This window comes from Adiantum capillus-veneris, chromosome 14 (genome assembly GCF_014529385.1).
Source record: "Adiantum capillus-veneris isolate H3 chromosome 14, ASM1452938v2, whole genome shotgun sequence".
Lineage (NCBI taxonomy): Eukaryota > Viridiplantae > Streptophyta > Polypodiopsida > Polypodiales > Pteridaceae > Adiantum > Adiantum capillus-veneris.
Window position 1 is genome coordinate 28,374,947 of NC_140944.1, and position 15,205 is coordinate 28,390,151.

A 15,205-nucleotide genomic window follows, 5' to 3' on the forward strand; every position below is an offset into this window, starting at 1 on the left:
TTACTTAATGAATGGCTCAAATCAAAATTAATGTCGGAAAGACATTTATTACAATCAATGGTTACAAAATGATGAGTGTGAGCAAAAATGTGGGTGTGATCCTCTGCTGGCTCAACACTCCCCCCTTCCGCGTTCATGTCATCCCTGACATGACTTTTTATGCTTGGTCAATAAAGTCCTGTCGTCTTGAGCATCTGCAAATGTGATTCGTATCGTAGGTTGCCGATGGTCAAGGTTGGGCCGAATATTTTTCTTTCGTGGGTGAAAAAGCCGGTGTAGAAAGCTTCTTCGAATGTTTGCATGTGGAAGCTAGGCAAAAACATAATCCTTTGGTATAGGAGGTGTAACACTTTTGGAGAAGGCTGCAATGAAAGATCGTTCATCATATCAATCACTGTGTCGGCCGTCGATAGTAGACTCGAGGTCGTGGCTTTATCTGGCGCGAACACTTCAATGCAAGCTAAGAGAGTCCTGCAGATTTTCTTGAGCATCTGACATGAAAGTTCAGGAGAGCCAGTAAAGAGCTTGATGGTGCCCGTTAGGGTTTTCACCATGTAGGCTTTACCTATTCTCTCTCCTGCCTTTGGTCCTGGCATCCTGGGATAATTAAGCCAATTTGGCTTCTTTTCTGCAATCCTGCCATGCTCTTTCCAGTTTCTGACTCTTGGCACCGGGCAGAAGGTTGCATCCTCCCGAATCTCCTTTGGTGCCTCCACCAAGTAGATGAGGTAGGCTGGGTATTTGTTCAGCCAACCTTTCCTCCATCTAGGTTGTGAATCTACTATCTTCTTTGATTGTTCCTCCTTTGTGATGTCGCCTTCGTAAAGAGCGACATACTGCTCCTCCTCTATTCTCTTTTCGTCTTTAGCACTTCAAATTTCATCAAAGGGAAAGGCAGGCTGGGTTGCATCCACTGTTCATGGAGCACTTTTGTGTCTAGTCCCTAAAGTCTAATGGAGATTAGGAGTCTCCTCTCCCATTCCATTTCCGCCTTGGCACTCTCCTCTGCTGACTTTTCTATTTGGTCATGGAGCCTTTGTTCTTCTTCTTCAGAGATTCTTGAAGTTGAGGCTACCTCTTGAGCTGGGGCTGGATCTTCAATTGTGGTTGCCTCTCCAGTTTCTGGTAGCTCTATGGCTGCTCCACCCGATTCTTCTTGTGGTGTCTCTGTCTCTCTTCTTTGCTGCTCTTGTAGATCTTGGAGCTGTTTGCGGAGGGCCTCATTCTCTATCCGTAGTGTTTGATTTTCTAATGTGAGCCTCTCCTCTGCGGCCAATGATCCCTCCGCAATGTGCAAACTTTGCACTTGCTCTAATCTCATCTCTCTCTGTAAGCTTCGAACCTGGTCTTCCAAAGCTGGTATGATAGCTCCCTCTTGTTCGGTTCCTGCTCTGCTAGCTCTAGGGGTAGTCCTGAGTCTAGTGATTGTTCTTTCTTGGAGCTCGACTCTCTCCCTTAGCTCAATGAGCTCATCCTTGGCCGCCTCCAACTCATCCTCTATCCGCTCCCTTGCTTCCTGTGCACTTGTTACTTCTCTTGAAGCCTCGGTTAGCTAGAGTATTAAGCCGTCTCTCTCGTTTTCCGCGTCATAGAGTGATGCTTTATGACTTTCAGATTCAGTCATAGCATTCTCTAATTTTCTCTGCAACTCTGCTTCCCTTTGTTTGGCTGTCTCAATCTCTACTTCCTTTGCCTTGGACCTTTCTTTTATCTTGCTGAGCAGTTCATGCACCATGTGCATGTCTTTTTCATCATCATCTATCAACTCTAAAGCTCTTTCCGCCACCACCTCCACTGGCTTTGGCTCTTCTAGTACTTTCGGTTCGTCCAGTTTCTCTTCACTTTCTTTTTTACTTTTTGTTTTTTCCTTTGTTCCTCCCCGTTCATCTTGTTTTTGTAGGGTGATCCCATAAACTGCCTCAAGGGCCTCTTCTTCGGTGTATCCTATCTCTACCAGATCCTCATAATCATTTCTCTTTTGCTGAACTAGATCTATCTTCTTTTCTTTGGTCTCGGCTTCTGGCTTTTCCGAAACATCTGTGTCCACCTCTACTGTGGTCTCTTCCACAATTTTTTCCGTCTTCTTCGGGCTTGGTACATCAGTCATAGAGGGATATCTGTCCTCAGCTTCCTTGGCTTTCCCTTTGTCGGCTTGCCCATCTTTCTCTTGAGGATTAGTAGACCCATCTACTTTCCTTTTCCCCTTGTCGTCTTTTTTCAGCTCAGCTTTTAATTGCTGTACCTCCTCTTCAGTGTATGGCTCGACAGGTTGCTGCTCCAAAATAGCCTCTGACTCCTCATAAGCTTTAATATATTGATCGTATTGATCAATATGTGGCCTGGCCGAGCTAGTTCTGACTTTAGTGGGGTCTGGCACCCACTTTTCTTCATAGTCACCCTTTAGAGCTCTTTCCGCTCTAAACTGCTCCACTAATCTTTCCATCCTTGCCGCTTTTTGACTTTTGGTTTGCTTGGGAGCAACCTTCTTCTTTACTTTCTTCTTAAGTGGCTTGTCCACATCCTCTTCAGGTTCTGAAACTACTTGTAGTTTCCGGCGTGCTCTTGTGGATGCCCTCTTGGGTACTTCGGGCTGTTCTTCCTCCTTGTCGGCTTCTCTAAGCCACTCATTCTGGGAGGGAGCCTTTGGCCACTGATCTCTAGCTCCAATAGCTTCATAAGCTATTCTTGTCAGAATTTCCGCTCCTCCTATGTATTTTGGCTTCTCGTTGTGCATGGCAATTACTTGCTCGTGGATGTGTTGAGCGTAATTCACCTCTTTTGGCATATTGCTGTTTAATGCCCATGTGATGGTGGTCGCAATGGCATGGGGTGGTGTCGTATACTTTTGCGGTCTTTTACTGCAAACATGAAGAAATTGGTTGTACAGTCGGCAAAGGGTTGCCGCTCTTGGGTCCTTCATATCTCCATAGGTTTCTTGGGCCCATAGACCTCTATGGCCTCCCTTCTTTCCCTGACCGAGCTCCCTTTGTTTTGCAGCTTCAATGCGTCTACAATTAGCTGTGGAGTGATCTGTACTTCTACCTTCTCTCCATCCATGGCTGTCAATGTGGCTTTTCCATCCTTCTGAATGGATGTTGCCAACTCATACACTCTTCTTGTATCGACACCTGATGGTCTCGAGGTGAAGAAACTGTGCAAGTCTGCCCTTTCCAGGTACCTGCTGATGTCTCCTGACCTGCTATAATCTACCAATTCCTGTGGGATCATCGGTACATCCACCGCTTGCCCTTGAGGATCTCTGAGAGTCCCCTGGTAGATCTTTATTCCCTCTTTCTCCAATACTGCTTCCTCCACCCAACTTTTGGTTGGCTTGAGGGTTTCTGCTGGAATGTCAAAGGGTTCCGCTTCTGCAATAGCATCTTTGATTGTCGGTCTTTTTCTCTTCGTTGCCGATGACTTGGTGGAATCCATGGATCCTGTAACTCCAATTTCAGAAGTTAGCGTCTTTTTAGTACTGAAAGCCGAAGTGAAGCTTTTAACTATCCAAATGACTTGAAAATTGAAACATGAGCTATTCAGGACCTAAGAATGCAAGGTAGGTGAAAAAATATGCAAAATGGGATCAAAATCATGCTTGAGACATCATACGCGTATGATGTCTTTTGTGTCAAAATGACTTCATATTGGTTGTACTTGTAGCTGATAGTGTATACATGATTATCATATGCTTGGATTTGAGTTTGGATCCCATTTGGTCAAGTTTTGGCCAATTTAGTCCAGTTCCGGCTCTTGGCAAAATTTTGAAAGGGAATTGGATTTTATGATCCAAATTGGATAAAACTTGGTGGTTCACTTTCAAATGGCATGTAGATCACTTCTGTTTGGTGGTTGAAGCCCTGAGGTGCCAAAATCACATAGTGAGACATCATACGCGTATGATGTCTTTTAGTGTATTTTTGGACCAAATTTCTCTATAAGCTTGGATTTGGCTTTAGATAGGCTTATTCAGTGGATTTATGAAGTTTGGATAGATTTTGGGCTAAAAATGGCTCTGGAGACATCATACGCGTATGATGTTTTTTTCATCAATTTTGCATGGGATTGGTTCTGTGGACTCCCCATGTACTAGTGAAGGACTATCTCTACTCAAATCTTGGTTTGGACTTGAGTATGTTGGATTTGGGCCAAAAATAGGCTTTAGGTGAAGGATTTTTCCTCAATTGGGCTAATGGGGTGATCCTCTTGACCAAATGGTTCCAAATTTCATATGTAGCATGTATTATATATATATAATGGATGTATGATGACAAATGAGCAGTTTTGGCTCTATAAGTGCAAATAGACATCATACGCGTATGATGTCTTTTGTGTCAAAATGGTGCTTTTTGGTTCCAGATAGCTTGTAGATGTGTTTAACAACAATCCTACAAAGTTTCAATGAGTTTGGAGTTATTTTGACAAAATTAGGACCAAAAATCAATTTTATGGCCTACTTTGCGTCTTTTTGGTTTTCCTTGGGTTTTCTAACTCCAATTCTCATGATACTTGGTTCATAGGATGTGATTAACATGTGGAATGAGGCTATGCACTCAAATGTTGAAATGGATGTGAAATTCATGCTGTGAGACATCATACGCGTATGATGTCTTTTCTTGAAATGTTGGTCTTTTTGTGCAAAGAATGCTTTGTGCTAGTGCCCTAAGCCCTGCTAACTAGTTTTCAACTTAAAAAGTCATCAGTTTAGCTAAAAAGCCCCCTTATAGACATTTCAGTCTTCGAAGTCGTCTTTTTGCCTTGGAGTTGAATCTCTTCAACTTTTCTTCTCGAGAGTTGCATTTCCAGCTCATTGGATATGTTGTGAAGCCATCTATTTGGTTGAACTTGACTTTGGCTCCCCGTTCTCCATCTTTCTCCATTTGGTTGCCCGAAAGCGTCTTTTTCACCATCGGTAAGTGAATCAACTTTCTTTTGGGTTTTGCTTGCAAACATAAGTCATCAATAGTTACTTGAAGTTGCTTGTGAAGTTTGATTTCATTCGGTCGTCAATTTCAGCCGTTATGCCAAAATGACGCTTTGTGTGTCTGTCGTCGAATCGGTTGTTTTGACCCACTTTTGGTGGTCCAAACCTGGAGATACTCCATGGTTACATTGCCCTCGATGTTGTTAAGCTTCCTGAGAAGTTTTGTGTCGTTTCGACAACTTTTTCCTGTTTGCCTCTTGCAGGCTCTGTTGACCTAGGGTTTTTCCAGTCGTTCTTTCTCGAGCTTTGAGTGTTAGAAACCCATCTTCTATACCAGGTTAACCCACCTATAAGTTCTTGCAAGGTTTGGTTAGGTGGTTGTGCCACTACCTAGCATTCTACCGCATTCCCCGTCTGCTCTTGTTTCTTGGTTTTGCTCAGTTTTCGCGACAAAAGTTAATGATAAGCATCAAAAGATTATGGCAACGAGTCTACCTCTCATGTCTGGTGTCCTCTCAGCTCTCGTAGCAGTCGTAGAAGGCTGTAGAAGGTTGGATGCTCTTGTGTGCTCTTTGCTCTCTCCAAGTGGGTAATAGTGCAAATGAGCCTGTAAGTGAAGTCAAAAATACTTAACTTTGGACTTCCTGGATCACTTGTTACCAAATTTGACATGTGCTCCTATCTCGTCGTGAAATGCACTTTAGGATTTGAAATTTCTCAATTTGGATTCCGTTTGACCTTTTTCTGAGAAATCTGTCCACTTTGCCAAAATTCTGTCATTTCGGGCTTTCCGCAACTTTTCCCGAATTGTACTCAATTTTTACCATGGGTTGCCCTTGTCATTAGGATCATCACTATCTATTCTTTTCTTTTTTCTGATCTCGTTTCACCTGCTTTTTTATTTTTCTTTTACTTTTTATCAAGAAAATCATAAAAAATAAAGAAAAATAGCAAATTGAAGCCAAAAAATTCCAAACATACACAATAAATAGCTGGTAACCCTGTGTATATGAATATACACTTATTTGTGATTTTTGGACTTGGATTACCACTTTTTTTCACTTTTTAGCTCCAAAAACACTCTTATTTAGTGATATTTACACGTCTAGAGACCCAAATTCATCATTTGATCTCTTCTTGTTGCAAAACAAGGTATATAAGGGCATAAATATTATCAATATCCGCAATCAAACATAAAAATTGCGAAATCATGTAAGACACTGCCTTTGTAATATAATTTTTGTTTTTCTTTGTTTTTGTCGCTTGTAGCTGCTTTGTAGCTCCTGTATACCTGTATACCTCCCCCCCTCCTAGTCTGAGTCCTCCTGGACGACTATGAAGTGTCTGTGGGCGAAGCATTGTAGTTGTTTTGGTCATAAGTTCCCAATGCAATTGTAGAGCGATGATACAACAGTCTTTCCAATAAAGCTGCTCTTTGTTTGATTGAAGGATTGGTGGTCGGGTTTTGGGTTGGTTTTGGCACTTCGGTAGTAGAATCAGTAGATGGATTCTTCTTTACCTTGTTGTTCTTTTTCACAATCCAAATCTGCTTCTGCTTCGCTTGTGCTTGCCACAAACTCTTTGCAACCCAAACCTGCTTTGTTCTTTGTGTTGATTTCCTCGCCTTGAAATACCTAAGAGTTTCCGTGGATTGTACTGAAGGGAGTTCCTGTTTACAAATCCTTGGGATCCAAATTTGCTTGCTATAGCTTCGTGCCGTCATGAACTTCTTTGGAATCCAGATCTGTTTCACTGTCCTTGATTGTCTGGAATCACTCTGTTGTCTGGTATTGAAGACTCTGTTTTCCACCTTTGTGTTCTCTGGCACAACCTTTTTTGGTCTCCATACCAACTTTGACTCCATTTTTTCCCAAGGTTGAGCTGTTATATTATTGCTTGTCTTCCTTATCCAATGTTGAGAGTTCCTCGTCGAAGAGCAATCCAGTTGTATAGAAACTTTTGGTTGCCATTGCTTCTTCTTTTTCTCTGGTTGTTGTTTACCTTTGTTCTTGGATTCTTCCTTTGGAGTTGGCTCTGCTCCTTTGGTGAATTTAACTGATTGACTTTCACCTTCGTATTTGATAAGCACTGATTTAGAACTCCAGTCAATCATTGCATTGTATTGCTTCTGCCATGGTTGTCCTAGCAATAATGGATGTTGTGTAGCTTGGTCTTCAACCACGTAAAACATATGAGGATACACATACTGGTTAATCTGTATATGTAAAACTGTGCATCTGACAGTTTTGATTGAATTCTCAGAGTAACTCTTTAACTCTTGCTTGGCAGTTTGTAATTTAGTGTCATTTGTCAATTGTCTATACAAACTGAGTGAAAGTAGGTTAGTTTGAGCTCCTGAATCCAATAGTGCTCTGGCTTTGATTTGGTTGGTTCCTACTTTGCATTCAATGATGGGTTCTTCTTTGTCATTATCCATTTCTGTTATACTGACTGCGTTTATTAGTATTGCTCCTTCATTGTGCTGTTTCTGACGCAGTAGTCTTCTTTTCTCCATTCTTTCCTTTTCCAGTGTATCGTTCTTTTCTGTTTCTTTTTCGAGTATAGTTCTCAATATGAAGTACGGAACCACGTCGTACCCGTCCTTGTCGCAAAATTTCATTGTGGGACCATCCGGAATTGCACAAACATTTAGGGTTGCTAGAATGTGTGTCCATTCTAATGGTTCAAGCATGTCCTCTGGAAAGGGTTCTCCTATATAAGTTTCGTCTTCGATAGCCCTTTCTAAAACATATTCTTCTCGCCTCAGACTTCCACATTTCGAGGCTCCACACATCCATAACTCCTTGGGCTTACCTAACCAAGCTGGAAATTCGGATCCCGCCAAAGTAGCTGAATCAAACTCCTCTACCGGTGTTCGGTTCACATCTTTGTAGCTATGGTCTTTCAGGTTCACACGTGTAGTGGTTTCCATATTTCTCAGGTATATGTGATCGTAGCCCCAATCCTGGACCATTTTCAACTGTCTCATGAATGGTCTTCCCAGTATGATATCATAGTTATTCTCCTTGCCAAAATCGACAATAGCAAAAGTATGTTCGTATTCAATGCCGCAAGAAGTCACTACGACTTTCTCTAATAACCCCATAGGTTTCTCCATGTGTCCATCTGCTAATTGGAGTTTAAACCTAGTCTTTCTTATTGCTGGTTTCCCCCATTTTTTCCAGATTTCTTTTGTAGCAATGGCTACCCCAGCTCCGCTGTCTAGTATTGCCATCGTGTTCACTCCTTGGAATTCAACTGGTAAGGTTGTATTCCCCTCTTCACCTTCGCAATACTCTCCGACCTTGTTTAAGGGTACAGGCTTAGCGTTCTTTTGTGGTTTGCTCAGCTCTTGTATACCCTGTTGCAGTCTCGATGTTGGGTCTTTTATCCCAAATTTCTCCAAGCATTTTCCTACAGTGGTCCACATATGTGGTCTTAGCCTCAAAAGCTCAGCTAGAGTGATAGTGCATGTCACTGGTGTTGACAAGATCTCTATCAATCCTTGCGAGTCCATGACTTTTTCTGATGAAATTCTTCGTGAGGGAAGTGCTCTAATCTCGGATTTTTCTTCATACTCTCCTAAGTATGACGGTAAGGTATTCAGTGAATGAGGTCTCCTCTCCATTGTTCTAACAGAGCCCCCATATCCCCAGTAAGATTGCAGATCCAAGTCCACTTGAGATCCTGCCTCAATTCCACTATGGGAGGATTCCTGATGTCCTTTTCCCAATTTGTTTGATTAGCTTCGCAACTTAGCTCGTTTGCAAAGTTTGCCTCTCTCACTTGTTTCCAAAATTCATTGTAATCCTCATCTCTTCCGTAAATCCTGTGTATGACTGGATGAAAACTCTCTATCTCCTGATCGGTTGTGTTCAATACTATGCTGTCATCCTTGTGTGTATTTTCAGGCTTTTGTGCACTGGGAGTCTTTTCAGCTACCTGTGAAATGATAGTCTCTTACTGAATTGGGTTTTCCGTTCCACAATTCATTGTTTCTCTTGGTGGTTCTAATAAGGCTTGTGCAGTCTCGATCATTCTCTGGCACATTTCAAGTCTCTGCTTTTCCAATTCCGCGTTTGGGTATGTCATCCACCTCTGTTCTTGTGTTTGGTTGTTCTTTAACCTAGGTTTGTAAGCTCTCATCAGTGCGTCCAATGGTTCGTGTACTTTGTCAACTAGCACTGATCCCCCTGAGCTTAAGCTCGTTGTTTCTTTGATACTCTTTTGTTTCGTTCTTTCTGGGCTCATCTCTCGTTTCTCGTTTTGACTCTCAAGTTTTTCTAATCTATCTTTAGTTCGCTTTAGTTCCTCAGCTAGAATAGCGTCTTCACGTTCTTTTCTCAACTTCATGCGTGCTTTTCTAGCTTTCCATGTGTTTCTCTGACTCCGCGGTACTTGACTAACCACTTCAGTCGCTAACTTTCCATTCTCAGGTTCTCTAGTGGTTTTCTTAGCTTGAGCTCTAGTAACAACTTGCGTTGGTATCAGAGTTTCATTTTCGGACCCACTGCTGGTAGGAATAGTTTCTAGCATATTCAATGTCTTCTTTTGCACTTTGTTTGGATTCTTTGAACAATCCTCAATGAAGTGAGTAACCCCACACTCAGTGCAATAAGCATTAATTCTAATGATTTCCGTATGTGGACAAACATTCATCAGATGATCACCTCCACACTTGTAATAGGGTCCTAGTGCTGGTCTTGGTCCCACTTGATTCGTCCTTTGTGGATAGGATGGTCTTTGTCCTTTTAACCCTCCATGAGCTATGAACATCAATGTTCTTGCGTCCAAATTGTATCTCTCTTCATCAGAAGCACTTGTAACTGTTGGTGTTCCAACATTCCCAATCATGCCCCATGGTTCTGGTTGTTTGGGTTCTTCTGGTGGGTAATACACAGTTGGAGACATGTGTGCACCAGATTCTTCATAATAGGCTTGAACAGGCACTAAGGCTTGTTCTTCCTGATTCTCTAAGGTTGGTGCATATCTAATGCCCACTGGTCTTGCTCCTGGTAAAGGTGGTTGTTGTCCCAATACTGGTTGCGGTCTTTCTATCCCCATAGGTCCTTGTACATTTCCCGTTGGGTATCGAGGTACTGGATGTACCTGAGGTGGTGCTAATTGAGCAGGAGGTGCATACTGACGTTCCCTTACATACCCTTTGTTGTAATAGCACTCCTCTGTTGGATGGTTTGTCCATTTTTGTTCAATAGCACACCATTTCAGTGGTTTTGGCAATGGTTTTTGGTATGGTGCCATCCTTTTTAGAGCATCTTCTATCATTTGCTGTACATTTGGCATGGTTGTTGTTTGAACATTCTTTTTAGTGGTAGTCTCGCTCGCTACGGAGGAAGAGCTACTAGATGCAAAATCTGTATCCGCTGACACCTCTCCATAAACCGTACAGTTATCCACTAAGTACAATGCTTCTCTCGTTACTTGCTCGAAACTTGTACAAGCTTTCAAGTACAAGTCCTTCTTGAGAGTGTCGTTTCTCAATCCTTCAATAAAGAGAACAGATAGTCTGTCATCTTGTGGTCGTTCACGTACTGGAAATCTCTCAATGTATTGTTTGAAGCGAAGTGAAGCTTCCTTCACTTTTTCGTGTTCTCTCTGTTTAAAAGCATATATTTGTGAGACCGTATTGTGCTTAATCCGTCGTTTTGAGAATTCCTCAGCAAACTCTCTTAGCAAATGGTCAATGTCATGGAATCCCCCTCTGTTCAGTGGTTGAAACCATGTCAATGCCGTACCTTCTAGAGTAAGACCAAATCCCTCATATTGTGTATGGAAATCTGTTATCTGATCAGCTCTTAAGACTTGCTTAAAGAGTGACACATGTGCATACGGATCTCCTGAACCACCATACTTCTTTGGCATACACTTGGCTACTTGAGATGGTCTCATACGTCTATGGTCTGCTACCAATCTCATTGCTCCTGTGTCCCGGCTAAAGCTTTCTCTAGCATCATGGACTTCATGGGTTACCCTTGTCGGTTCCCCTGCCCTGAGTCTACTACTAGGAGGTAAATGTGATGGTTCCGCTTCGAACCTTGGACCTGAAGTGGTATACGTGGGGATTGGAACTGCACTACCTCGATTCGTATCCATTGACTCTATGGAATGTAATGATCCCATTGGTCCGGGCTTCGAGTACTGAGGTTGACTGAAAGAGTCAGCAGCGTGAGTTCTTTGTCCTCCTGTTGTCATTGGGTTTTGCACTCCATTTGTTGGTGCTGGTCTTTGTGAGCTAGAATACTGATGTAGTGGTCCCCCAAAGTATGTATATCCTTCTAATTCTTTCTTGCCCGTTGTTGAGTATTGCCTCCCATACTTGTCGTAAGCGGAAATTTTCACTTCCGATCCCTCTGTGTAGGTAAAGAAATAAAGTCTTTTTTGGTCTGTCAACTCTCCAGTGTAGGGTTCTTCACATCTATAATAGAGATCTTGCTCCCCATTATTATATTTGTATAGCCCCACATAGATGTTATCAGTGTTGATCCTTGTAGTTTCATTCTCTTAACCTCGCATCAGGGAAGTTCATTATTGGTGCTTTCTCCTCAAGTTATTCATCTACTTTGGCTTTGGTGCCCATCAATCCCCACTTGTCCACAATGTTAGGATTTAGGACTACCAAATACATGGTACCCTCGTCATCTAGATATCTATCTCCGCTATAGCTCACAGGCACTAAGTCCTTGAACTCACTAGGTCTATCTTCTATCTTTACACAATAGCGGTCCATTCCATCTTTGTAGATCTTGGCACCTTGCTCATTGTCGTACTGGTATTTTATGAACAATAGCTTCATTGTGGTGGAAGGGTTTGATGGTCCTGCTACCATATTTTCTCTGTTGTTAAGGTTCAAGTGTTCCAAGTGTTCGATGAAAATCTCGTAAGATCTCTCCGAAGAAGTATCAGAAACACTTCCTTCAAAGATCGGCTCTAATGGTTGCACCCAACTTTGGTTTACACTTCCCTCGGTTGATATGACACTTGCTTGTTCCCCTTGTTTTGGTTGGTTATTCTGGAGATTCCTGCCCGATCTCAAATTCATCAATTCCCCTGAAGGACTTTAACTTTTCCGTCTCAGCAATTTGTTTTCCCAAGTTTTTGTGGTCAGAATTGATCCAAACTGATTGATACTTGGTCAATTGTTTAATCTTGTCAGTTGGACAACTTCTGTTTCATCAAGTGAGAATTTTGTTGCAGTTATGCTGAAAAAGACATTATACGCGTATGATGTCTTTTTTCACAGATTTGGACTATTTTGGTTATGCTCACTCTCAGTAGCCCCCTTATGCTCTGTCCACTCACAAAATTCAGTTTGAACTATGTTTGAGCAAGTTATGGCTAATTTAGGCTTTTCTTGGCAATTTTCCGCTTTTGACTTGTTTTGGGTCAATTGTGATCCAAATGGGATGAAACTTGAAATATAACCTCTAGACAGCTATTACAATGGATCTGTGTTGGCAAAGTATCAAAATATGTCCAAAATTAGGTCAAAGACATCATACCCGTATGATGTCTTTTTCATCAATTTGGGTCAAGACTTGATATTTTTGCTTTCTACAGTGTTTGTAACAATCTTGTCAGGTCAGATATCAAAAATAAGCAGTGGATGTGCTAAAAGACATTATACGCGTATGATGTCTTTTGTCCCAGATTTTGACTATTCTTGGTTTTAAGCCTACTCCAATGTTTATAATTGAGTTTCAAGTGTTTTTGTCAGGTTTGAATGTAAAAACAAGATCTGAATCCAAAATTTCCTATTCTTTGCGTTTCTTGGACTCCGACTTGTCTTTTTGGGTTTCTTTGAGTGTTAATGCTCTTGTTTTAAGTTGAAATTAGGGTATAACCCCCCTTTTGAACACTCTGGTAAAGTCAAAATTTCTGTTTTGGTCTCTGTTTGGTCATTTAGACATCATACGTGTATGATGTCTAAAGTTGCAGATTTCCAGTTTTTTGGCACAGAATCCTTCCTAAAGCTTTCTCAAGTGCTCAGCAGCTCCCAGATACACAGAAAATTTCTCTGACTTTTGTTTATTGCAAGTTTCGCTACTAACTCAACGGTTTAGTGATCTATCATGCAATCAACCATATCAAGAAAATACTCCAATGATTACTAGCTCCAATCAACCATATCAAGCAAATACTCCAATGATTACTAGCTCCAGATCAGGATCAAATGAAGTCCTACCTAAGCTATTCCTAATCATAAAATGGGTTTGGTAATTGTGATTTTAAAGAGATCCACTGTCACTCACGGACTAGAAAATTCTTCTTCTATCAACAACTACTCAACACCAACAAAACAACAAACAAATCTAAGCTAAACTAAAAATACTGTCAACACGGAAGACCCAGGAATACCCCACTTCCTAGTATCTCTCGAGATCTTCGGAGTCCACCACTCCTAGATCTTTTCTAACTAAAGTATACAAAGTAGTTTATACGACTCACCTCGTAGGATTAGTCTAAGATCACCTACTTAGGGCTCTCGTCCCCGGCAGCGGCGCCAAACGTTAAGGCGGTTACGCAGCTAGCGGAAGCTAAATAGCGAGAACTCAACCAACAACAGAATTTGTCAGACGAGGACGGAGCTTGACCCGCAGGCGCATGGAAACAACTAGGTGGGTTTCAAATCACCTACTCGACCTTCTAATGACAATCACTACTAAGGAAATCAAATCTAAGTTCTAAAATACGCAAGTGACTGAAATCCGTACTACGAACGAATGCTATACGAAACAGGATCTAGAATCATTGAATCGATCTCAAACTCAAGGGGAAGTCTATACACTAGGTAAGAACAACACCCTAAAGACTTGAACTGCAAACTCAACCTATAACCACTCCGTGCGGTAAACGCGTATGAAGACAGGCCGAAATATACAGGTGACCGAAACTTGACCCCGATGGTACTAATGTGTAGCTCTACTCGTTGTGGTTCTATAGATATGGTGCACGCTCAATTCCGACACACGAGTTGGAAGAAAACTCACACCAAAGCTCGTAGGAACTTACCACACATAGAAGCCGATAGCGCGCACTCTTGGTATCTGTGCGTAGCTCTCGCCGTTGCTAACACAATGGCGGTGTCGCTTCTCCAATGGCGGCTCCGTAGCTCGCGTAGCAAGTAGATAAGACTCTCTTTCTCTCTCTCTATCTCTCTCTCTCTCTCTCTCTCTCTCTCTCTCTCTCTCTCTCTCTCTCTCTCTCAGACACAGTCACGGCGCTCAAAAACTCACTTTGATTAATAGTCTGCCCCTAGGTTACAAAAACTTTGGCTTATATACCTCAGCCTTGGAGGTGAGAACATCTCTAACTAATTACATCAGCAAGTGAAATTACTTCGGGATTACAAGCTGGAAACTCAATTGAGTCCCGTTACTTAATAAATGGCTCAAATCAAAATTAATGTCGGAAAGACATTTATTACAATCAATGGTTACAAAATGATGAGTGTGAGCCAAAATGTGGGTGTGATGCTCTGCTGGCTCAACAGTCTCTCTTGATGGGAGAAACCATAATACAAATCCTTTTGGAGGGGGGAGCGGCTCCATGCAAATCTGGTCCTCAACTCTTGTCAATTTCTTAATTTCTCTCTCTTTTGAAGTATTGTTCATGCTATCTAACTAGGAGTTATTCTTTTTGTTGGTCTCTCCACCCAAGCACTCTTGTTATTCTCATTAGGATTCTATTCGAATGAAATGCTCACTATGTTCATGCTATTTTCTGCTACACACAAGTTACTAGGCCATTAAATGTTAAATTGGTATCAGAGCACAATGTTTCTCTTTTCTTGCTCAAGAAGGGAGGTCCTCAAGCTAGCTATAAATGGTTGGTATTATTAATTGCATGTGAGTAAGTAGAATATGGATTTTTAAGCCTTGTAGTGCGCATGCCTTTGTGCAGTTAATGGGGCATCATCGTCAAGAGCTATGGTCTTAATAGTGGAGTGCTACGGGGCTTGCCTACGGCTTAACCACTATTGAGCTATTAGAATCTTGACAAAAGCCGGTGTTGTTTTTGGTGCTGAACAACCCTCTCTTCTATTCCTTGCAATTAATGGTATTCAAGCCACGGGTACAATAGCTTGAGTGCTTTTTCTAAAAGGGGTAAAGAGGAGTAGCAACTAGGTCTTGAAGTGCCAAAGTACACCTAAAAAGTATAGACCTAAAAGTTGTTAGAATGGCTGACAATAGTAAAGAGAGTGAAATAAATGTTGAGGACTTTGATTTTGCTAATGAGAAGGCTACTAATGATGCCCTGATGCTT